A 26,255-nucleotide genomic window follows, 5' to 3' on the forward strand; every position below is an offset into this window, starting at 1 on the left:
ATCACACGAATCAATGTTAAAAGAAAGATAGAGTAGCAGTACTTCTATGAGACAAATGACTTTATTCTTTTTTTTTTAAGATTTTACTTATTAATTTGACAGACAGAGATCACAAGTAGGCAGAGAAGCAGGCAGAGAGAGAGCAGGAAGCAGGCTCCCCGCTGAGCAGAGAGCCCGATGCAGGGCTCGATCCCAGGACCCTGGGATCATGACCTGAGCCGAAGGCAGAGGCTTTAACCCACTGAGCCACCCAGGCGCCCTGAGACAAACGAAAAAACAAAGATTGTAACAAGGGATGAAGAAGGGCATGATATCATAATAAAGGGTATAAGGCAACAAGAAGATCTAACCAATTATAAATATTTATGCACCCTACACGGGAGCACCCAAATCTATAAAACAATAACAAACATAAAGGAACTCATTGATAATGATTCAATAATAGTAAGGGACTTAAACATCCCACTTACATCAATGGACAAATCTAAAAATATAAGCAAGGAAACAATAGCTTTGTATATTTACCTTATTGTATGTTATTTTCAAAATTTGCTTTTAGAATATTATAATTATTCATTCACTGTATTCTTAAGATATATTTCCAGAAATAAATCTGTTACATATCAGTCTTTGACAATTTTTAAGGATTTTATTTATTTGATAGAGAGCACAAGCAGGAGGGAGAGGGTGAAGCAGACTCCCTTGCTGAGCAGGTAGCCCCAGTGCAGGGTTCCATCCCAGGACTCTGGGATCATGACCTGAGCCACCCAGATGCCTCTAAGTCTTTGGCAATTTTTAAAATCTATTAAAACATACATAAATTTACCCTAGAAAGACTGAAGCCATTTATATCCCTATTAGCATTCTGTACCTGAATCATAATGACAAAACTCTCAGAAATTGTATTTGAAAAGTTAACAAATTAATGTCATGAAAGTTAACATGCATTTCTTGATTACTAGTGAGTTTAGTTTATTCCTTGTGTGTGCTGGCCCTGTTTTTTGTTCATTAATTGTGATCTCCTTGTCAATTTTTTTATTGCATTAATAGAATATTTATGCTTTCTCATAAGTGTAAAAGTATTGTTACATAAGAAGTATATAAACTTTTTTTAGTATATGAACTTCTTTAGACAAAAATCATGTAAGCTTTTTCAAAAGTATGTAAGAATTTTTAATTGTTGGAAATTATTTTCCGTGTTTGCTAATTGTCTTTATTCCTTGAATATCATTTAATTTTTTTCAATGTGTGTATGTCCATATTATGTTAAAAATATTTAAACTGAGAGATAAGGCAAAAATGTAGGCACCAGATCCTTTCAATGTCATATTAGAGTATTAAGTGATAGGCTTAACCCAGCATTACTTAATTATCTAGAGGAATGTACTCGGTTTGACTTTACTATTTACTAGTAATTAAGGGCTTAGGCTCTGTGGAGAGACACATTAAATTATAGATCTCTGCCCAGTAGAGTAAAATAGACCAGAAGGTTACAGTTTTATTGCTATGTAAGATATTAATGAGTTTGGTCTCTAATGCAGCAAATTTATTTCAATTTTTCCTTTTTTGCACACTATAAAAATCCTTGTTTTACAAAATACTCTTTGAACTAGCAACGACATTTAAATGGGCATAGTACTAATGGGATAATATATCTTTGATATGTTTATTTTTATATATTCATGATAGTCATGTTTTTCAGTTTTTGATATTTTGAAAATTTTTTGCAGGTTCTACCAATATTCCCAATCAGACATAGTTGTCAGAGTCCATTAAGCTACATAGACTGAGAGGTATACCTGTCAGGCTATTTAAATTCAAACAGGTCTTCTCTTGGTTTCTGAAGTGATTCCCAAGTAGCCCTACAGCTTTATTTTTGCAGACCTTTCATTTGTAGTGATTAGAATATGGTTTTATCACCTGAGAATTTGGTGATATTTTTTAAAGAGATAATGGGATTTATTCTCTTTGGAGAGCAATGATGAAAAGTATGGTTTGATGTTTTTTGTTTGTTTCCTCCTATTTGTGAGAAAAAAAATTTATATGCCCCTTAGAAAGCAGAGCAACTTTTTGAGATAAGTATTATGGATTTCTGTATATCTATTTACTTTTGACTGATAAATGAGGTTGTCAAAATGAAGCTACAGGATCTCTCCATGATACATGTGTGAAAATCCTTTTCCTCTCATTATGTGAGTGTGAAGTGCTTTCTTACTTCTGCAGTGTATTATTAAATTTTATTATAATCTCAAATTAAAGTAGCTCTGAATTAGTTGCTTTTTTATTGTGGTAAAATACCTATAAAATTTACCATTTTAAACACTTTAAATGAACATTTAAGTTCATTTAGCTTATCAACAATGCTGTGAAAACAGCACCCCTATATAGTTCTGTAACTTTTTCATTAATCCTTCCCACCCAACCCTCCAAAATGATCCTGTATCCTTTAATCAGTCACTCCCCATTTCTTCCTTCCCTAGCCCCTGGTTACCTCTAACCGGCTTTCAGGCCCTATGGATTTGCTTATTTGGAAAACGCCACACAAATGGAGTCATACAATATATGACATTTTGTAGTTTAGCTTCCTTCATTTAGCACATTTTCAAGGTTTATCCATGTTACAGCATGCAAAGCTATTTCATTCCTTTTTTTAACTGAGTAACATCCCATTGTATGGGTTTACCATATTTTATCCATTCATCCTGTAATGGACATTGGGTTGTTTCCAACTTTGGTAATTGTCAGTAGTGCTAATATTAATCATTCATGTACAAGTTTTTGCTTGAATACCTGTTTTCAATACTTTAGGTATATACCTAGGAATGGAATTATTGGACCATATTCTAATTCTTTTTAACTTTGAGGAACTGCTGCACTGTTTTCCACAGTGATTGTACCATGTTATATTCCTATCAGCAATCTGCTGATTTTTCCACATTTCCACCAACATTTGTCTCTTTGATTATAACCATTCTAGGGCATGTAGAATGGTATCTGATTGTGTATGTACGTGTGAGAGTTTGTTTGTATTTACCTGATGGCTAATGATGTTGAGCATCTTTTCACGTGCTTGCTATTAATTTGTATATCTTCTTTGATATATAGAAAAATGTACATTCAAATTATTTGCTCATTTGGTGGGGTTACTGGGGTGGTGCAATTAGGTGTGGGTACTGGGGTGGTGCAATTAGGTGTCTGACTCTTGGTTTTGGCTCAGGTCATGATATCAGGTTATGAGATGAAATCCCATGTCAGGCTCTGTGCTCAGCATAGAGTCTGTTTAAGTTTTTCTCTCCCTCTCCCTCTGTGCCTTCCCTTGCACTCTCTAAAATAAATAAATAAATCTTTCAAATTCTTTGCTCATTTTTTAATTTGGTTGTTAAATTTTTGTTGTTTAATTGTAGGGATTCTTTATATATTCTGGACACTAAAGACTAAAGCCCTATCAGATATATGACTTGAAAACATTTTGTCCCATGATGTAAAGTTGGTTTTTGTTTTGTTTTATTTTATTCTTACTTTCTTGGTAGTGTCCTTCGATGCACAAACTTTTTAGTATATGTGCTGCCAAAGCAAGCATGATGCACAAACTTTTGAAATTTTGAAGTCTTATTTATCTATTTTTGTTTTTGCTTTACTTATGGTTTTGATGTCATATCTAAGAAACCATTACCAAATCCAAGGACATTAAGATTTACCTTTATTTTTTCTTCTAATAATTTTATATATTTAGCCCTTATGTCTAGGTTTCTGACTCTTTATGAATTATTTTTGTATATGGTAAAAAGTAAGGGTCCAACTTAATTTGTTTGCATGTGGATATCTAGTTATCCCAGAACTTTTTGTCAAAAGGCTATTCTTTTTCCATTAAAAGGTCTTGGCACTCATGTCAGGAATTAAATACATCTCAGATTCATGGGTTTATTTATGGACTTTCAATTCTGTTCCATTGCTCTATATGTCAATTTTTACCTCAGTATCACACTCTTGGTTATATAGCTTCATAGTTAAGTTTTGAAATCATAAATTTGAATCATGAACCTTTTTTTTTTCTTTTTCAAGATAGTTTTCACTCTTCTAAGCACAAGTTGGTTTACTAATAAATTAGATTAAAATATCTCTTGGGCACCTAGGTGGTTTAGTTGGTTGAGTGTCAGACTCTTTTTTTTTTTTTTTTTTGAAAGGTGTTATTTATTTATCTGAGAGAGAGACAGAGTGGGAAGGAGAGGGAGAAAGAATCTGAAGAAGATTCCACAAGGAGCTCAAAGTCAGACACGGGGCTTGCTACCATGACCGTGAGATCATGAACTGAGCAGTAACCAAAAGTTGGACGCTTAACCCACTGAGCCACCCAAGTGCTCCAAGTGCCCCAAGTGTCAGAGTCTTGGTCTCAGCTCAGGTCATGATCTAGGATTGTGGAATTGAGCCCCGTGCAAGGCTCTGCGTTCAATGAAGACTCTTCTTGAGATTCTCTCTCCCTTTCCCTTATCCCTCCCCTGCTTGGTGCACACAGGCACGCTCTCTCTACTTCTCTCAAAAATGAATAAATAATCTTTAAAAATAATCTCTTAAATTGTAGGATATGAAAAAAATAAACAAAAACCAGTTTTCATCCTGCTTTCAGGACAGCAGTTTTCTATATTCAACATGCCACTAACATATATTTTAACTTTGCCATATGTCCCTTTTTGTGGAGTTACATAATGACTCTTTCTGTGAAAGATTTTCCAGTTCTCTCTATATATAAGAGTCAAGAAAACTCCTCTACATGAGAATTATTTATCACAGATACATTCATGAGAAAGAAAATGAGTCAGTTCTATCTTTCTCGGGCTTTTCCCACATACCAAGAATAGAAACTTTACTGTGTAATCTAGGTCCCCATTTTCTGTGTACAAGCCCCAACTGCTTTAATAACATGCTCAGGCAGAAGAAAAGCTTTCCCAGTACTCTGTTCATTATCTTAAGAGAAAATGTATTATTTTTTTAGGCAATTCAAGAGGAAGAAGAGGATTTTTAAGTGGCTCAAGACTTAAGGATAAATTTCTAAATTCCATGTTTTTTACTTTAAGGAACATCATTAACTAATACATTAATTTTATAAAATTTGTCAAAAATAAAAAAAAATAAATGGAGAAGATTATGTATTTTTTTTAATATTTCCACTCAGGAAATGGAAAAATGAACAATTACATACACAAAAGTGCCATGGAGATTTGCTGAAACTTACATGGGACAGACATGATGACACCCACCCAAGTACAGATGAAGAAAGCAGCTAAGGAAGGTCTGCTGAAGGATATACCTCTTAAGCTAATTACTGATATAACAAATAATGATGAATGAGGTGAAATTTAAGAAAGAATTAAAGGGAAGATGAAGTAACACATGCAAACATATTGATTCAAGAGACCATACTAAACCAGGCATCAAGAAACTCAGCATATCCTGAAGACAAGAAACAATACCGAGTAAGAAGACATGTTGTTGTTGATGAAAGAGAAGATGGTTTTACAGTGTACTAGCTCCTAAATTATTTTATGCTCATTTTGTTTCTATAGCAATGTGGCATGGTAATTTAGAGTATGTCACTGAAAACTACTAGACCTTTCCTTACCTGGATCAAATTCTAACTGTATCACTTACTTGGTATGTGACTTTAGACAAGTTACTTAATGTTGAGTCTCAATTTGCAAATTACATAAATAGCTTAAAAACACATGTAACATTAAGTTATACACAGTATTTCTCAATAAATATTAAGCATAATTATTAGGATATTACTATTGCTATCCAGTATTAGTACACAAAACACATATTTATTAGAGTGTATTAATGTATAATAGAACTTTAAAAGTCTTTTCATGATTCCTTAGGTTTTAGTATATAAAAGGATGGTCACATTCATATGCCTGGATAAAAGTAAACATAATGATTCATCACAGATATATTGACCTATCGAAATTTTCAGAAGTAATCTTAAAAGTACAGACAAAAAAATATCCTTTTAGGCTTGAATAGAGTCTAAAGAAGGACCTTTTTTCATTTTAAGAAAATCAAAAGAACATGGAACAAACCATGATTTAGCTACACATATCTAATGCAAATGAAGGAAAATCCCTGTAGACAATGAATGTGATATATGTAAAATTAATTCATTCAAATTTTAACCCAGATTCTATACTTGTCTCACATAAGTGCTATTTTTTCTTATTTTTTGTCTTTTCATCTGTGTAGAAAAATAAAATAGGATTCTATAAAACAGAGATATTTCAGTCTTCACAAAGACAAATCTTTGAAAATAATGAAATGCCTGGCGTCAGAATTAAATATCTCGTGTCTGCTTATGGACAACCAATGATTTCACATTAACATTTCACATTACATAGAAATATCATCAGTAATTTGCACTTTTAACCCCAAAAGAAAAGTGTCAGTTTGGGCACAAGTATACCAATTATTTCTAAGTAGTAAAGAATGGTTCAATTTTATAAATATAAAATAATGTCTTTCAGTAAGTCTCCAAACTATATAAAATATTCAAACTAGGTAATGCAAATTGACTAAGGTCAAGGAACTAATGAAGTTCATAAACCACTGAAAGCATGTTAAAATTATAGAGACTTTATTGATCTGGGATGTAGAAATTTTTCTAAAAGAATTATAATTAAGCATTTTCTTACTTTCTATGTAACTCTATCACTTGAAATGATTGGAAATAGATACTGAACACTTAATTAAGCCAGATTATTAATTATTTAATAATAATTTCTGGCTCACACTGGCACCAGAACACCACAACAAACAAATCTTAGGTGCCTCCCATCAATTTTATAATCACCCTTGGATTTGGTTCACGAGGAGGTCCAAACCTCTCAAGACCCTGGTATGTCAGCTTAAAGCTTACAGTATGACATGGAAATTTTTCTCAAGTTTAAGAACAGGAGAAATCACTTAAAATATTTCCTTTTAATTTATGTTCTAAATGTTCCTTACAATATTTTACCACATTCATTCTAATAAAAACTCACTAGTATTCACACTAAAATCATTGGGGAAAACACCTTAAACACCTTCTCTGGCCCTCTTCCTGTGCTGTGATTCCCACTGTTCACTGGGAAGCCTGAACCACATCTACTACTGTCACACAAGGTAAGGTCTGTTAGTGTGAAGCGAAGATGTTCATATATGAGACACTACAGCAGTAGCTACTCTTGAATGTCTCTTTACTCTTCTTCTGAGGCTTTAACCCTGAGGCAAGGTTTGTACAGGGTGGGTATTTGATCTCTCTGAGCAAAACAAAATATAACTTGAAGACCAGGTTTGATGGTAAGCATGTCAAGTTCTAAGTAAGAGAGTTCTCTTCAAGAAAACAAAGAGGTCTGAAGAAGTCACAGGTTCTTGACCCATGATAGATAGGGGAGGGAGAGCCTGGAAAGAGAGGTGTAAAAGCAAAGCCATCTAACTTGTGTGATTTGACAGTCTATCCCTGGGAATGCTCATAGTATGTTTATTCACAAGCAAATTTTAATATATTCTTCCAATGAAATGCTAGTCAGCAATCAAAGGGACTGACCTGCTGAGTGATGAAACAATGTGGATAAGTCTTAATACCATTAAGTTGAGAGATGAAAGACAAAACAATACATACTATGATTCCATTTATATAAAGATAAAGAATAAGCAAAACTAATCTATGGTTTTATATAATGGTAGAACAGTTACTGCTCTGGGTGACGGGGAGGCTTGACTGGAAATGGGCATTGAGGAACTTTCTGGAGAAATAGAAATGCTTCTATCTTGACAGTGGTATGGGTCACAAGAGTGTATATATTTGAACTATATTTCAGAGGAATGCATTTCACTATACACGTATTATACCAGTATTTTTTTTTTTTTTTTTTAAAGAGAGAGCAGAGGGAGAGCAGGGGAGGGAATATTAAGCAGGCCCTATATCCAGCACAGAGCCCAACAGGGGGCTCCATCTCAGGACCCTGAGATCATGATCTGAATAGAAATCAAGAATTGGACTCTTAACTGACTGAACCATCCAGGTACTCAACATGCATTTTATTTTAGTTTTTAAAAAGTTCTACAGCCAAGTACAAAAAAAGAAGGAAGGCTGGGAGGGAACGAAGGAAGGATGGTGCAAGCTTGGACTCTTGGGTTAATATAGTACAATCCATATTCCTAGGTGGCTACTTACTGTATGACCTTGGCCAGATTACTAGAACAAATTTTTTTTTTTTATTTTGTTACCTAAATAAGGAGTTTTTCATGGTAATGTAAGATTGTTATGAAGATTAAATAACATGACAGATGTATGCAAAGTCTTTAGCACTGGGCTGCCTCACAGTTAATAATTGCTGGATGGCAGTTATAATGGTGATGGATAGTAAGTACAGCGTAGGAATTATCTGGGGAATATGGCTGAATTTCAACAACTAAAGGGGAAAACTTGAGAAATTATAAACATGTTCTTAAGGTAGATGTGAGATAGTGCATACTACTAAGAGAGTTCTACCCTCTCTCACCAGGAGTCCTTGTGAGAGTGACATCATGTTTAAACCCTGTGTGGCCATCCCTGACATCCCACCATGATGCCCAGGGAAGCCGGGTGACCCAGAAGTCCAACTGCTTCCTTAAGATCATCCAGCTCTTGGGTGGTTACCCAAAACTCTTCAGTGTGGGAACAGACAATGTAGGTTCCAAGAAGGTGCAGCAGAGCCACATGTCCCTCTGCAGGAAGCCTGTGGTACTGGTGGGCAAGAACACCATGAAGCACAAGGCCATCCAAGGGCACCAGAGAACATTCTAGCCCTGAAGAAATGGTCCCCTCATATTCAGGGGAGTGTGGGCTTTGTGTTCACCCAGGATGACCTCGCTGAGATCAGGAACATGCTGTTGGCCAGTAAGTAGCAGCTGCCACCTGTGCTGGTGCCATGGCCCCATGTGAAGTCCCGGTGCCTGCCCAGAACACTGGTTTGGGTCTGAGAAGACCTCTGTCTTTCAGGCTGCAGCCATCACAATAAAAACCTCCAGGGGCATCACTGAAATCCTGAGTGATGTGCACCTGATGAAGACAGGAGGCAAAGTGGGAGCCAGCAAAGCCATACTGTTGAACGTGCTGATTACTGTTCCCCTTCTCCATCCAGCAGGTGTTTGACAATGGCAGCATCTACAACCCCAAAGTGCTTTGTATCACAGAGGAAACTGCATTCTAGCTTCCTGGACAGTGTCCCCAATGTTGTTAGCGTTATGTCTACAGACTTGTTACCTGACTGTTGTACCAGTACCCCCTTCTATCAGCAATGGATACATGTGGATCTGGTTTTGTCACTAGGGACTAATCATGCCTTCCCACTTGCTGAGAAGGTTGAGGCCTTCTCAGCTGGTCCATCTGCCTTTGTGGCTGCTGCCCCTGTGGCCGCCACCATCACTGTCACTCCTGCTGCTGGCACTGCAGTCCCAGCCAAGTGTGAAGCAAAGGAAGAGTCAGAGCAGTCGGGGGAAGATGTGGGATTTAGTCTCTTGGACTAATCACCAAAAAGCAAGTAACAAAGCTAACGTTAATTGTAAAACAAGTAAATAACGGCTTACTTCTCAAAAAAAAAAAAAGTTCCAAGAAGGAAGGATTCCACTAAAAGAATGTCAGTATGTATTAGTCACTGAAATATTTACTTCTTCAGTACTGTTGCAGAGCCAAATTGCCTCAAAAGAAAAAGATTAAGTTAGAAAAAAAGCGAGAGATCCTTTGTGCCTACTATAACTCTAACTACAGAGTAAAGTGAGAAGTGGGGTACTGGACCCTAAAGAAGCATGATCTGCCATAAATGGCAATAGTTTCATCACATCTTTTTTTTTTAAGATTTTATTTATTTATTTGAGAGAGAGAATCAGTGGGGGGAGGAAGGAGAGAGGGAAAGGGTGAAAGGGACAAGTAGACTCTGCATTGAGCTCAGAGCCTGATGTGGGGCTCAATCTCGTGACGCTGAGATCATGACTTGAGATGAAATCAAGCTGGACATTTAACAGACTGAGCCACCCAGGTGCCCCTCACCACATAAATCTTAAAGGTGGCCAGAACAATGTGGACCTGAAAGACAAAATTCAGGAGTGGAGGTATGTGAAGAAGTGGCCAGTGCCTGACCAGGAAAGATAACAGCCAGCACGTCCTCTGCCCCACTGCTGAGGAGTGAATAAGTGAATCAACTTAGGATAGTCAAGGAAATCATCATCATCACCACTGATGAGAGGACAAACAGCACCTGAAGGCAAAAGAAGAGCCCCACAAACCCGCTCCCTCAAGGTAGGGTATGTATGACATTTCTCCAGCACTTGTGACTGCCTTAAGAACAAAGGCAGGGAGAAATAAATGGTCAACTGATAAAGATTACAGTCATGCAGGATATGAGACTCCACTATAGTTTGTAACTGTCTTAATGATTTACAAGAGACACACAATTGTACTAATAGCCAGACTTCCAGGAACCTATAGACGCAATTTCCTGGAGCCTCAATGTCACTTTCACCTCCACAGGATAGAAAAACCTCTGTCATCAGTGACTCCTTACAATCACAGTGCACCTCTATCTGCCCGCGGGTCTGTGCTATAGTACAAGCACCACTCTGCATTCTAAAATGTCTCAAGAACTCTTTCTTGAGCATGGCACTCCACATCCCAGCATCATCATCATCATCCATTTATTGATCATTTACTATATGCTCAGATCTTGTGTATAGCTTTTCTAGTCTTACCGCCTTCAAACTACCTTCTTGAGATCTAGCTATAAAACCCTTCGATGTACAATTATTGAAACTGAAAGACTCTTCACGTGTATTTCTTTAGAGCTTCTTCCCTTCTGCATGGAGCTGACTCCAGATTTCTGAGAGAAGAAAGACGGAATTGTGGAATTTCGTATTACAATTTCTACCTGCATAAGGATTCAGATCTCACAAAGGTAACTTCTGAAAAGTCTGATAACTCCTTTTCTTGATTTAACTATAAAATATTGCCTATTTACAGTCAGATTCACCTTTGTCCTATTTTTACTTTGATATCTCATAGAATACACTACAACGAAATTCATAGGGCCTTTAACCAAAAGAATAAAATTTAGAGTTTTTAAATAGGTTCAGTATGGAATCTAGAGAGAAAGAGATTTCTTAGTGTTCCAACTTTAGTTCGCCTAAAATGAGAATAATTTTATTTAACATAAGTTATTTTTTCACATGCCTCTATCCATTCATCGTAATATCTTTAACCCCAAATGCATTTGACTGAATGTTAGAAAAGTAATGTACTTTGGGGTGAATAACTTAAAAGTTGTTGGAAAACTTTTGAAACTGATTTTTAATATTTATTTAATGATCATGTGATCCTTCACACAAAGTTTTTAAGTTATAACTTTATTTTGTTGTTCATCTTCTCCTTTAGAAAACAGATTTTTTTTAAATTATTTATTTATTTATTTGACAGACAGAGATCACAGGTAGGCAGAGAGGCAGGCAGAGAGAGAGGAAGGGAAGCAGGCTCCCTGCTGAGCAGACAGCCCGATGGGGGGCTCGATCCCAGAACCCTGGGATCATGACCTGAGCCGAAGGCAGAGGCTTTAACCCACTGAGCCACCCAGGCGCCCCTAGAAAACAGATTTTTAAACTCAAAGCACCAAGTATTTTCAGATGAAAATTATAATTATGTAGCTGTTTGAATGTTTTCAAAAACCTCTTTCCAAAGGCTGCCTTTCATTTACAGCTCATTGATGTTTTCTGCCAATTGTTCAGAAATATACGTCAACTTCTTCATAAGCACTAATTAAAAGAAGTCACTAATTTACAAAGGGTGATTTTTCAAACACATGTATACACACACACAAAGCATCAAGAGAATACAGAAAGTGACATTATGGTTATAAAATGTCTTCTCTTTCTCTAAGATTATAATTTAAAGGCATACGCATGACTATAATTGGACCAAAATGTGAGAAAGAATCTATTACACTATCTTAACAATTATTTTTTAACTTCGTAAGTTAAATCCAGCTCTTAAAACTTAGAAAGCATTTTATATAATTTCTCCAAAATGAAAAACAAATAACTTATCTTCTAACATGAAATTTAAACACTTCTGTGAAAACACTGAGCTGGGTATTTGGAATTTTTCTTGAATTGATTGAATATATAATTTTACAGATCCAGATTAGATTATCCTTATAATAGGTACTTAACATTCCTGTTTATCAAACCAGGTATATTTTACCTGCCTGGTACTTTTTTTCAGAGAAGCTTCTACTATGTACTTTGAAAATTTTTATACATTATTTGCTTCATATTTTAATCTTCTTACTTCTTTAACTACTGTTCCATAAGGATGTCTTTCTCCTCTGACAAAAACATCATTCTCAAAGTTCCAACCTCTATCAGGTATTTCTGTCTCTCTTCAATTTCATTCAGTTGACATTCACTTAAAGAGCTTGACCATTTCACTGTGTGCTGGCTTCCTCATCTGTTCTTCCAGCTTTATGTTTGATTGAGTTTCTATCTGCCAAAAGCCTGCTGAATATTTCTGTCAAAATGTCTCTCTGGAAACTCAAGCTATCTCAAACTAATGGTATTTTTGTAACGAATATTTTCCCCTAATATCCTCCTGCATAAAACCCTACATCACTTAAGTGCTCAAAAAGCATTTAATGGCTCTCTATTTTTCAGTCAGTAAAATCTCAATTTGTGATTCAAGTTCAGAGAGACAATTAACATGACCCCAAACTTTCCAGTTTCAGCCATGTTTGTACTTCTTTCCCTGACCACATGCTCAAGCTATCTTCTGTCTAGTATGCTCCTTTTGTCTATCACCTTACAACACCTTCATCAGAGGTCATTAGCTGCCTGAGATATTAGGTGGGCATTTTTGTCAGAGATGATTTGAGAAATAAAAAGATCTTAAATATAAAATAAAACAAACCTGTTTAAAATCTCTAAACATATTGTGGAACCAGTTTCTACAAGGAATAATTTACTGCAACGTATTCTCAAATTATCTGAAAAGCAAAATCATAATAAGAAACATTATATAATGGAAGCTAACACTAGCTAAAACATGAGACAAATACATAAATACAGAAGATAGAGTTACTTTAAAAACACAATATAACTTTTCGTTTATCCTATAAAAGTAAATATCAAGATTAGAAATTCTAAATGTAAAGGACATGGATTTATTCAAAAACCAATACTGCGTGCACGTGCGCGCACACACACACACACACACAAAACATGAGATGGATGTTCATAGGTTAGAAGTCCTCTTATTTAAATACTTGTACAGAAAACCAAACACTGCTTCAATGAACAATGAGTCAGTTGATTCATAGAAGTGACAAACTAAACTTACGTACTCCAAATGTGTATTTTTGTTACAACTGAATGATTCTAAAAAACTTCTAATGAAGCATAACACATCAACAGTGACATCCTGAAACATCTAAGTCTTCTGGATTGTCAGTGGAAATAATGGATAACCAATTACATTAAGTAGCAAAATATCAATCAATATATTTTGCATTCTAAAAATAAAAAATAAGAATTGATTTATGTTCATTTCATTATTGATTCAATCTTTTTTTGGAATTACAATAATGCCAGAGACTTTTATTTTTTATTACTAGAATAATAAATGGAGTTACATTATAACTACATAGGTGAGAGGGAAATTATTCCCTTAGCTGACCAAACAGTTATGGAGTTTTTCTAAAATAAATAAAGACATTTGTAAGACATCAAAAACCTAATTTCCTAATTTATTCTTAGTATTTCTCTGAAATGCTATAATGAAAATGATGATGCATACAGTCTTTATAGTTTTTTTTTTAGTCTACTATATTTTTAATTTGGCTTTGTGTTTGTGAAAAAAATAATAAAATCATAAAGTCACCTATAAATGATATCACAATATCATCTTCCCAAATGAAAATATGAGGGTATTTTTTTATCAGAATACATCTAAAATGCATACATCTCATAATTATATGGTTCTATGTCCCATTACTATGGTAAAGCAGTATCCATTTTGGGAATTTATTTAACTTCCAAAAATGTGGCCAAAGTGAAACTTGTAAGTTCTATTTCTGTGAAAACTGTCATTGGAATTTTGATAGGAATTATACTGAATCTGTATATTGCTTTGGGTAATATGGAATTTTAACAGTATTAATTCTTCCCATCTATGAGCATAAAATATCTTTCTACTTATTTGTACCTTCTTCAATTTCTTTCATCAATGTCTTATAGTTTTCAGTGTATAGGTCTTTCACCTCCTTGGTTAAATTCACTCCTACATATTTTATTCTTTTGGATTTAATCGCAAAGGGGATTTTCTAAATTTCTCTGAAAGTTCATTGTTGCTATATAAAAATGCAACATATTTTGGCATATTGATTTTGTACCCTACAACTTTACTGAATTCATTTATTAGTTCTAATAACTTTTTGGTTGGAGTCTTTAAGGTTTTCTATACAGAAAAACATGTCATTTGCAAGTAGTGATAGTTTTACTTCTTACCAATATGAATGTCTTTTATTTCTTTCCCCTAACTGCTCTGACTGGGACTTTCAATACTATGGTGAAGAAAAGTGGTGAGAATGGGTATGCTTGTCTTGTTCCTATCTATGTCCATCAGTGATACTGGCCTGCAGTTTTGTGTGTGTGTGTGTGTGTGTGTGTGTGTTGTCCTTGTCTAGTTTTACTATCAGGGCAATGTTGGCCCATTCCCTCTTCAATTTTTTGCAAGAGTTTGAGGATGACAGGTATTCAGTCTTCTTCGAATGTTTGGTAGAATTCACCACTGAAGCCAGCTGATCCTGTACTTTTGTTTGTTGGGAATTTTTTGACTACTGACTTAATCTTCTTACTAGCATTAGTCTATTCAGATTTTTATTTTCTCATGATTCAGTCTTGGAAGATCATATATTTCTAGGAATTTTTCTACTTCTTCTAGGTTGTCCAATTTGTTGGCATATATTTGTTTTGCATTTTTTTGTTATCAGTTGTAACTTCTCTTTAATTTCTAATTTTATTTATATGAGCTTTTTCTCTTTCATTCTTAGTGAGTTTAGTTACAAATTGGTTATTTTCATTAATCTCTTCAAAGAAGCAACTCTTAGTTTCACTGATCTCTTCTATATCTTTTTAGTTTGTTTCATTTATTTTCACCCTGATCTTTATAATTTCCTTCCTTCTATTAATAATTTCAATTATATCTGGAATCTAAAAAAAATAAAACAAATGAATAAACAAAACAAAGCAAAACTCATAGATACAGAGAACGGAATTGTGATTGCTAGAGGGCAGGAGGTTTGGAAGGTTGGGCAAAATGGGTGAAGGAGATCAGGAGGGACAAACTTCCAGTTATAAAATAAATAAATCCTAGGGATATGTATTATGGGGACTCTTGTCAATAATATTGTATTGCAAATTTGGAACTGTTAATGAAGTGAATCTTTTTTTAAAATTTTTAATTTTTTTAGTAACATAAATGTATTATTAGCCCAAGGGGTACAGGTCTGTGAATTGAGAGGTTTACACTTCACAGTTCTCACCATGTACATACCTTCCCAATATCCATAACCCAACTACCCTCTCCCTAATGAAGTGAATCTTAAAAGTCATCATATAAACAAAAATTGTGACTTTATATGGTGAACAGATGGTGAATGGACTTAATGTAGTAATCATTTCACAATGTACACAAATGTCAAATCATTATGTTGTAAACCTAAAACTAATATAACATATCTCAATTATGCTTCAATAAGAAAGTAAATTGTATCCATTCAATTATAAGTCTGGAAATGACACACCTATTTTCACATTAATTATAAATACAATTTGGTTATATTAAAGCAGTAAAACATTACCTGATATAGAAAATAAAAGAGAACCAAGTTTAGAGATTTTAGCCTTAGTGAAATTATCAATTAATAACAATTAGGAAATATAGACTCTGGTAATTACATCAAAATCTATAATATTCATTAAATCAAATTTGAGACAAGCAGCACATACAAAGTATTATTATTAGCTTACATTGCTTTATTATGTAAATATTCTAAATCAAATAGATTGACATGTATCATGTTTGCTAGTGTTTATTTTAATATAATATAAAGATAAGCTATAAACTTTCATAGGACAATCAATATCAACAACTAACCTATTATTACTATCCTAAGGAAAACATAATCACATACATTCCAAGAGATGGGTACTGGTTAGCATGATAGATGCCATATAAATCATAGTAATGCCACATAAATTACACTTATTGATATGATTATAATATCTAACATTTCTAATATTTATATCTTATTTAAAAACTGCAGGAAAGATTCAATGTTGCCAAACCAAGACTTCTAAAACAGTTTGATGAGCAGGGTTTCCATATCTCCAATGTCATAAATATAAAACAGCAAAAATCAAGGAGTCTTATCTGATTTTAAGTGAAAATATTCATGTTAACTTTAATTTAAAATGTTACTTTTAAAACAATTGTATAAGTGTATAACTCAATCTTTCACTGAAATTCATACTGGCAAATGTCAACTACATGTCAACTACAAAATAAAAGAAAATGTCAACTACAAAATAAAAGAAAGTATTCTAAAATTATTAAGACCAGAAATAATGATAGCCTCAGTAGTAGCTTACAGAATGACCACAAATTCTTCCCATGGGTGTATATCTTTTGTAAACTGACTTTACTGTTCTACCATCAGGAGACAGAGGCAAATTCTCCACTGAATTTGAGCTCAATCTTGTGACTTGTATAGGCTAGTGGGTCATGGACAAACTGACCATAAGCAGAACCTTGAGATGCACCTGCACAAGGGGCTGACTTCTTTTGCTGCTGGGAACTATTGCATTATCATGTAATCAAGCCAGAACTAATATACAGGATGAAAGACCATATGTAATGTCATCTCAGCCATTACAGCCAACTGACAAATACCTGTGAGGACATTCTAGATTTTCCATTCCCAGGCCAGTCAGTACAAACCAGAAAAACTGCCTGGATATTCAACAATTTGAGAGGAATAATAACTGCTTATGATTTTAAGGTATTAACTTTCATGTTAAAGCTTTTTTTTTTTTAAGCAAAGGTTATCTTGATCAGCCTTCATATATTGCTTTTAAGCAATTAAACTATTTTTCATAACTATTATAACAACAAAAAATAGTCTATAAAACAACATGATTAAAGCAAACAATTAAGTTAAATGTAACATTATAGTATGATATAAAATTCCTAATTAACCAAAATTAATAGTTTATATTCTTCCCTATTAAAACCATATACCTGTCCACTAATTTCATGAATTTTGAGATAACATACAAGGTTAGATGTTTGAATGACTACTGAACTAATTAAACATTATGTCAAATGTAGTGTAAAGCACTTGGAAGTATTAGAATTACTTTCTCTGCAAAGAATTTTGCTATATTGGATGATTTCCCAAGTTTTCTCTGATAAACTGTGTTATCCGGTATGGCCAAGAGCACTTTGACTCTATTTCCCTCCTTTAGATTTTCATCATTGGAAGAAGCCATGATAGTGAAACTATTACGCTGAGTGAAATGCAACATGAAATGCTGATTACAAATCATAGACAGATGAAGATGGCAAGAAGGACAGGGTGTTACCTCAGGATTGATTTTAAAAAGATCAAAAAGCAATAAATGCAGGCATTTGTATAAATTATGTTAAATTTCTCTTTTCCTACTTCAGAATAAAGAATAACAGAAATATAATTCACCTCCTTCCTAGGAAGAAATGCAATGGCAGACAATTACTAATTACGTTTAAAATTTACTGAAGACCACTATTTACAATAATTTACATCTCAAGAAATAAGAAAGAGAGAATAAAATGAACTTAAATATTTTATCAGGGGAAAATACTGCTACAATAAATTTTACTTAACTAATAACTACTGCACAGGTAGGCAATGATGCAGTGACTATAGGGCATACAAAAGCTATGACATTTAATTAACCATGCCTCTTATTGCTTCCTTCCTTATTTCTGAGACATTTAAATTTCTAAAATAATACTTTTGTGACCTGGTTAAAGACTAAAACCATGTAATTCAGCCTTAGAGTGGTGTCAGGGTCAAAGAAACAGTTCACAGCATAAAGCAAACTTTAACAGTTCAAAACCTTACTTTGCATATCTAAATATCTATTAAAAGAATCTGAATACATAATTATTTTTCTGCCCCATCCATGTTTATAGAATCTGACAAATGCCTCCAGTACTTTCTAGCTTTTCTCTCCCTCTCCACTCTTTTTTCTCCTTTCCTGAGTTATGTAGGTTGACTTAGCCCCCAACCCTTTATTTAAGAAAGAAAGACGCTTTCCTCCAGATTTTTAACTAAAGAGAAAAGAGGAAAATTACAATAACCTCCGGGATCTTGAGGGATAGTGTGAAAACCAGGGCCTTGAAATGAGTTCAAATTTTTGGCCTGTGACATCTGCTTGTTATAATAATTTAAAAAACTTAAATATCTAAACTAAATTTGTATTCTGCTCTCATGTTTCATTTCATTATCTAATATAAATTCTACTATCCAATTGGTGGGCATTTTTCCATCTTTTTTCCTTTTTTAAAAAAAATACACAAACATATATTCACATAGAAGAATTTTTCAGTTGTTGTTCTTGAAAGGGAGGGAAAGAAAAATAAGACAGAAATGCAAGAATGACTCAGTAGTATGATGAAATGCTTTTATATCTTAGGATGTCTAATACCTATATATAAACAATTTTAAATGAAATTTTAGACATCCTGTAAAATAAAAGCATGTTACCATATTGCATATCAAAATGTAAATACTCCATCTCCTTAAAACTTTTGTGAGGTCTTCACAGAATTAAAAAAAAAAAAATCATGTGTGAATATATCTGTTCATTTCAGAGGATTAAGAAGATACAGAAATCCAGGAAATGAAAGAAATCCATATTTGGGTAAATGTCATAACAGAAGTAAAACCTTTCATATTATACAGGGGGAAAACAAACCAAAACGTACAACAGTGACAGACAATTGGAGCAAGAGGACCTAAATTCCCTGGAAATCCACACAACTCTTATAGACATAACTGGATCATTCATAGGCTATAGAACAAGACTTGAAGCTATATATTAAAAATCTTAAAGATTCAACCAAAAACACTGTTGTACCAACCAAATATGTAAAGCTGCAGGACCTAACTTTAAGTTTCTAAAAGACAGGATGACCAAGGGCAACATATAGATTTGTTATAATAGTAATGTTACATTTAGCATTAATACAATTAATAAAACCAAAATTACATCAAATGAACTTGTTCTTTCTTTTCTTAGGATCTTGATATATCTTAGTAAGTTTGTGATAAAGATTACTTATTTTGTCACACATGTGCTATTTAAAGCAGGTTCTGATTTATAGGAGGCTGCTTTTACTTCAAAAGAGATATCAACTGCTATGGAGATAGAAAATTAACAAGTAGAGATTATACTTTAAATCTTTCAATTATTTTATTAATGCAAATCAAAGGAAAATGAGAGAAGGGGGAAGTATCTGAAAAAGCAAAACGTGACTATAATGAAGTATGAGCTTTTACAGTGATGAGGAAGCATACTATGATAAAATGTGGACAGAAAGGTAGTTACAGTATTTGTAATCGGATTTTATTGTGATAGCTCTCCTGAGTGTACAATGAAAAAGGTGTAGGATGACACTAAAAATATTGGTCAAAACCAGTCTTTTTCCAGGTATAATGCAGGAGAATCAGAGATCCAACAGATTCTTCTCATGGATGGGCCAGATCTCCATTTCCATTTGCATTATATTGCTTTTACTTTTTGCGAGATCTCACTTAAAAGAATAATCTCATATCTAAAAATCATTTATAAACCATCCATTGAGTAAATATGAATATTTTAATTTGTAATAATTAAGAGTAATGGATTTTAGTATTAAGATACTGAGTATTTCTGTTTAAAAAACATATTTCATTGTGGTTCGATGTAATGCCTTTTAATAAAATTTTTAACATTCTATGTCTCAGAAATATTAAAAAGAATGATTGTCTACCATATTAAAATACAGCAACCCTAAATAATGGGTAAGAATGAAAAGCTTTTCTGGTTAATGAAAAATCTGCTTATTATTTTTAAAGAAGTGTGTTTCATTAACTTGAAATATAGTATACTAAGCTAAAGTAAGATAATATTGCAGTTTAGAGTATCAGTGCCTTAGGGATAAATTACAAATTCCTTAGCATTCAAACCCTGCGTGTATAAAGCCATAAGCTGCATTCCAAATCAATGTTCCCCTGTTCCTTTATATCTTTGTTCTTCAAATGCTTTTTTGCTCACGCAACTACTTAAAATATTTTTTAAAACTATATCCCCTCAAATATTTTTAAGCTGATATTTGAAATATTTTTGGGATATAAAGTCTAATGTTTACAAGGGATAAACTATCTTATACTCTCTATTGTATATTGTTCTATTGTATATGTATTCTTTAAAAGATTTTACTTATTTATTTGACAGAGAGAGAGGTCCCAAGTAGGCAGATAGAGACAGAAAAGGGAAGCAGGCTCCCTGCTGAGCAGAGAGCCCGCCCAATGTGGGCCTCCATTCCAGGACCCTGAGATCATGACCTGAGCCAAAGGCAGAGGCTTAACCCACTGAGCCACCCAGGCACCCTACTGTATATGTATTTTAAATGTATATTTTGTGGAATGTTCCAATTTTGTGGAGCTCTACATTGAGCTTATCCAAATGCTAGAACACATCTGCCATCTAACCCAAATCCTCAGTAAAACCAGTCTTACTTTCTATAAAAAAAAAAAAAAATTGAATGTTTCATTTCAAATATGTATATTAATATTACCCCAAGATAACTAACTTATATTTGATTTATAATTCTAAAAGAGATAGATTTCTGCCATGAGTTTATGGTCTGGAGGAATGCTTAAGCTGCCCTTTCAACAGTCTTATTCATCCACTGATACTTTCTAATCTCTTGACTTATCAATCTATTTATCAACTTTTTACTTTTACTTCCTGGTCAGTGTACCCTTAAACTTTTTTGTTGTTTAACCAACAACTTCTCTCCCACTCTGAACTTCTTATACTCTTAACAATAGTTTTAAAACTGTAAAAAAAAAAAAAAAAAGACCAAAGACAGCTTTTTACTTCTGTAAAACAAGGAAGAGTGGTAGTGGTAGGGAAGCAGGAAAAAGAGAAGGAGCAGCTACAGGGTCCTTCACAGGCAGATCAAATTTAGGAAAGAGTACATTTCCAACTTGAAAGTCTAGAAAGGATAACTCCATGCCTTGTTACCCCCTGGAAAATCTTGGGACACACTTAGGGTGTGCCAGCCTGGATTGGATATGATTCCTCACATCAAACCAAACTATTCTTTTTAATGTTTCCCACACATTGTCTTTTATAAATTATTTTCTTGCTCATAAAAATTCTGCAATTTCAAATTCAAACCCCAATCATTGTTTAAAGCCCAGCTGAAATTCTCTCCTATGGAGGTATACCAGCTTGACCTTAGATACTAATCTAGTGTGGAACACCCAATTCAAGTGAAAATTCTGTCACTGAGAATATTTCCAACTCAGTTCCCAGAGCTGACCTCCAGGACAAAGAACTAGAGAAAAAAAAAATTAATGTGTAATCTAATAGAAACAACTTCATCAAGCAACAACATAGTTATAAGAAATATAAGGCAGATCATTTTGTGGCTCAAGTACAGACAGGATCCTAATAAACCCATAAAGCTCTGAAAATTCCAAATTAGTCTGTTCTCTTCAATTCTTTTTAGAGAATACAAGCAAGGACTATTTTGCTTCTTTAGAAGTATGAAGTTAATATGGCTACTATTTCTTATGCTATACATGGCAGTTCTAGGATCTAAGTCACCACATATTTCTACTGGTTAAAAACTTTTGAAACAAACACAGAATATTAGGGCTAGTAGGGCTGCCTATTCCATTTGTCTAACATGACAGAGAAACATCATTTTGTGTGGTTTTAATTTATATTTTTAAAATATACTAACCATTCATTCTCTCAGTAAAATAAGCGTTCACTAAGTATATATTTTTCTGTACACACACATACTAGTAAGTTTAAAAATTTCACTGGGCTATTAATCTACCAGACACAGATGGAGGGAGTGGTCAAAACACAGGATTGCTGCTTTCATGGTATTTATGCCTTTTGTATTTTTTCCTTTGAAATTCAAATAAAGTGTTACATATTCCCCACTGTAGAATCCATTACATCTGTGACACTTGAAAGAAAAGAAAAAATACCTTGCCAAATTGAACATAATATTTGAAGAGCTAATAGCTAGGGCAGCTTTTCAAATCACACACATTAAAAGGCCATTAAATCAATTTGGTGGATTGCAACAAATATATATATATATACATATATGCATATATATATACACACACATATGTATATATATACACATACATATATATAATATTAATTATTTAATTCAATCAAAGTTCAAATAGAATGACTCCACTAGAATATAGTAGATTAGAAAAAAAGAGTGTATACCATGCTACAGTGTAAAATTTGTTTCTCACTATGGCTCATATTAAAGTCTGAAAAACTCTGAGCTAGAGTATGTGTTGCTAATATTTTCTCTGTGGTCTGCTCCTAGAACTTTGAACATTTTCAGTAAATCCCTCTCCTCATGATGACTAAGATGATCCTATATACCAATTGTGTGCCCACACACTCATGTAGATACAACTTTGGCAGTAGTAAAGAAATCTAGTTGAAGTACAATTTCTTTTAGCTCATTTATAAGAAATGACACTGATACCTCATCAAAATCCCAGTTGCTAGAAAGTGGTGTTCAATATAACAAGTGTCTATTTTTTTATCTCATGCAAGAAAAATTACTAAAGGGTCTAAGTACCTATTTTAAAATACATGCTATAGCAAGGATTTTAAAAAATATACTTTATAGGAAGTATGGAATGTTTCACATATTCAATAATAATGGAATTCTGGAGAAGTCCCCTTCACCTTCTTCCTGACAAGACTTGGCTTATTCCACTCATGGATGTAGAGATTTCCCAGTAGTTAAGAGTATGGGATATGAAAGTCTGACAAACCTGGATTTGATCTTTGTCCCACAACTTTTTGTAATTCTCTGGTAAATTATATACCTGCTTTAAGCCACATGCTTTTTCTCATCTGTAAAATGAATGTACTAATGTCTACTTCATGTGGGTTGCTGTGAGAATTAAATAAGCATGCATACCAGGGCCTTCACATAGCAGTTAGCATTTGGGAAGTACTTAATAATTGGTAGCAGGAGCTATTGGAGATGAATGAGCAAATATTTGTTGCTTAATTTTTGGTGCTCCTTCAGACAGGTAATTCCTAACACTGAACTATATTGCTATATCAGATTATTGTAAAGCATTAAAAGATGTGTAATATTTACTAGCGTATCAATTTTACTCTAAGTTTACTATATCCCTGTTCGAGGTTCTTTGCAACAGATTGCCCCCCACCCGCTCCCCACCAAAGAAAATTCTGATTCTGTACATAACAGCAACCTGAGCTAATGGGTGCTTCTCTTTTGTTCTTGGTTTGCTGTATCATTTTCTTACATATTTTCTTGAAAAGTAGTAAGTGAAGGGCTCTGTGTGTGTGTGTGTGTGTATGTGTGTATGTGTCTTGGTAGAGAAGAGAACCATGTAAGTTGTTTAATGTTTGTTTATAAAGGTAGCTGGTTAAATATGAGGTGATGAGAAAAATCTCGATTTCTCCACAAGGCTTCAGTGGAGTCTGGGAGACCACACTAATGAGAGGACAATCACCACTCTAGAAAAAAATACACAATATATTTTGGAGTCTCTCTGTAGTTTTTGTTGCTACCATTGTTGTTGTTGTTGTTATTTTTGTTATTTCTAAGTCCAAGGAATACTTTCCTTGATAAGTAATTTCACTTACGTTTACATATTCTGCAACTTCAAACTGTCTCCCAGTTTAATGAAAATTTCCTATGGTATTATTTTTTTTCTTGTTCCTAAATATATATGTATATTTCCTTGTTCCTAAAATATATACATATTTTTTCCTATGGTATTATTTTTTCTCTTATTCCTAAATAAGTTCTACTACCTACTATGCTCAAACTATCCCCATGCCTTCTTCCATGCATTCAGCACAGCATTCTACACACATAAATAGAAATGTGGGTTTCCTGGAGAATGTATAAAAAATGATTAATGTGGAGAGTATAATGAATTGTTATAAGCAGTGAATCAAGACAGGAAGACTGAGATTCTAGTCACAGTATTAAGATTTACGTTGGGTGAATTAAGGCAGCTGGATTGCCATATGCAAATGAAGACAATATCTCCTCATGGATAGCAGTATAGATTAAGTAAGGAAATACGTATAAAAATGGTTTCTAAAGTACAAAGTTTAATGTTCAGGATTGTTTAATAAAAATTTGCTACCTAAAAAAAAAAATTGCTACCTCATGAACAACAAAAAAAGATCATCCCAGTAATAAAGGATGCTTAGATGTTTGAATATCTTTTCACGAAATTTCATCAATACATTAAAAAATAAAAGTCATATTAATAGATAAATTAAAATGTGATAAAAAACCTATTTTTGTGATTAAAAAAACTTTTTTATTTCTGGGACACCTGGGTGGTGCATCAATTAAGTGTCCAACTCTTGGATTCGGTTCAGGTCATGATCTCAGGGTTGTGAAATCGAGCCCTGCATTGGGCCTTGCATTCAGTGGGAGTCTGCTTGAGATTCTCTCTCACCCCTGCTCTGTCCCTCTGCTTGTGCTTTCTCTCTAAGGTAAATAAGTAGTTTTAAAAAATTAACTATTTCTGACTAAGGTATAATCAAGCTAATAATGGAAGGATAAATTTTCAGTCTTCATGTTACTTGCCTATCAGGAACAGTTCTTCACTATATCAACCTAGAAACACTTTCTTCTTTCTGCTTCCAAGATACCACATTCTTTTGGTTTTCCTCCTACTTCAGTATCCTTTCCTTTGTCTGTGTTTGGTTTTTCTACTTCTTTCTAAACTATTCAGTTTTGGATACCCTGGATTCATTCAATAAACTTCTTTAAATTTTCTGTTTACACTCACTTACTTGATATTCTTGTCTAATCTTGTCTGAAATCAGATAGATAAGACAGATACACAGACAGAAAGACAGACAATATCTCTACTTTATATCTCTAGCTTGTACCTCCAACATGAAATCCAGACTTAATGGATCCACTTGTCTAACCTGAAATCCATGCTCTCCTATTGGGCAAATTAATAGTTCCAAAAATGCACTCACAATCTTTCCTCACTCCCTACTTTCCCCCAATTGGTTAATAGTAAATATTCAGAACAAAAAATTATGATATAATATTAGATTATCTCTTATTATGTATTATTTACAGTGTGTCAGCAAATCCTTAAACTCTTTCAAAATATACTGTCTTTCATAATAATACATATCACATAGTAAGGATGAATGAGCTAAAATATGTAAAGCATTTAATGTAACGTTTGACTTTCCTTAGAAGTTATATTTCTCTTAGTAGGGCTGGACACTATTACTTTAATAATAAAAACATTTGGGTCCACTGTGAACTTTATTTTACATATGATAAAAATAAGGCACAGAGTGGTTAAATAAGGTAATTAGTCACAACTGCTTTCTCACAGAGCCAGGATTTGAAACCAGGAATTTGACTCAAAAGCTCTTGTGTAAGCTGAATCTTAGCTGTTATTATTAAAAATCATTATTGGCCACTGAATGATTTTAAATATAATAGAAATAGTAAAATTTCAGGAAAATGGCCAGAATATATCCACAACCAAAAAGAACAGCCTTTTTATATAAGCATAAAGACCAATGAGAAAAGTGAATGGAAAAGCCATTCCTATATGCAATAAGAACCATAACGTGATTGACAACAAATCTGTAACACTTATGTGAAAAAGATTTAATAAATGTTCCTAAGAAATGCAAAGTAAGTTCTAAAAAAAAAAATAAAAATCAAAAGAGAAGCCATGTTCCTAGATAGGATAACTCAAAACTATAAAGATGTCAATTTCTCACAAATTAAATTAACCATAATTAAGTTCTCAAGAGGAATTTTTATGAAACTTGACAGCTGATTATTAAGTTCATTTGGA

At 33.6% G+C, this 26,255-nt stretch overlaps 1 protein-coding gene across 1 annotated transcript in view; it reads right to left on the reverse strand.

Annotated features, from left to right (window-relative positions):
• SGCZ (sarcoglycan zeta) overlaps nucleotides 1–26,255 on the reverse strand; it is a 1,078,905-nt gene that overhangs the window by 169,170 nt on the left and 883,480 nt on the right. The window lies entirely within an intron of this gene.

Source organism: Lontra canadensis, unplaced genomic scaffold (assembly GCF_010015895.1).
Source record: "Lontra canadensis isolate GAN:19392208 unplaced genomic scaffold, GSC_riverotter_1.0 scaffold139, whole genome shotgun sequence".
NCBI classification, from domain to species: domain Eukaryota; kingdom Metazoa; phylum Chordata; class Mammalia; order Carnivora; family Mustelidae; genus Lontra; species Lontra canadensis.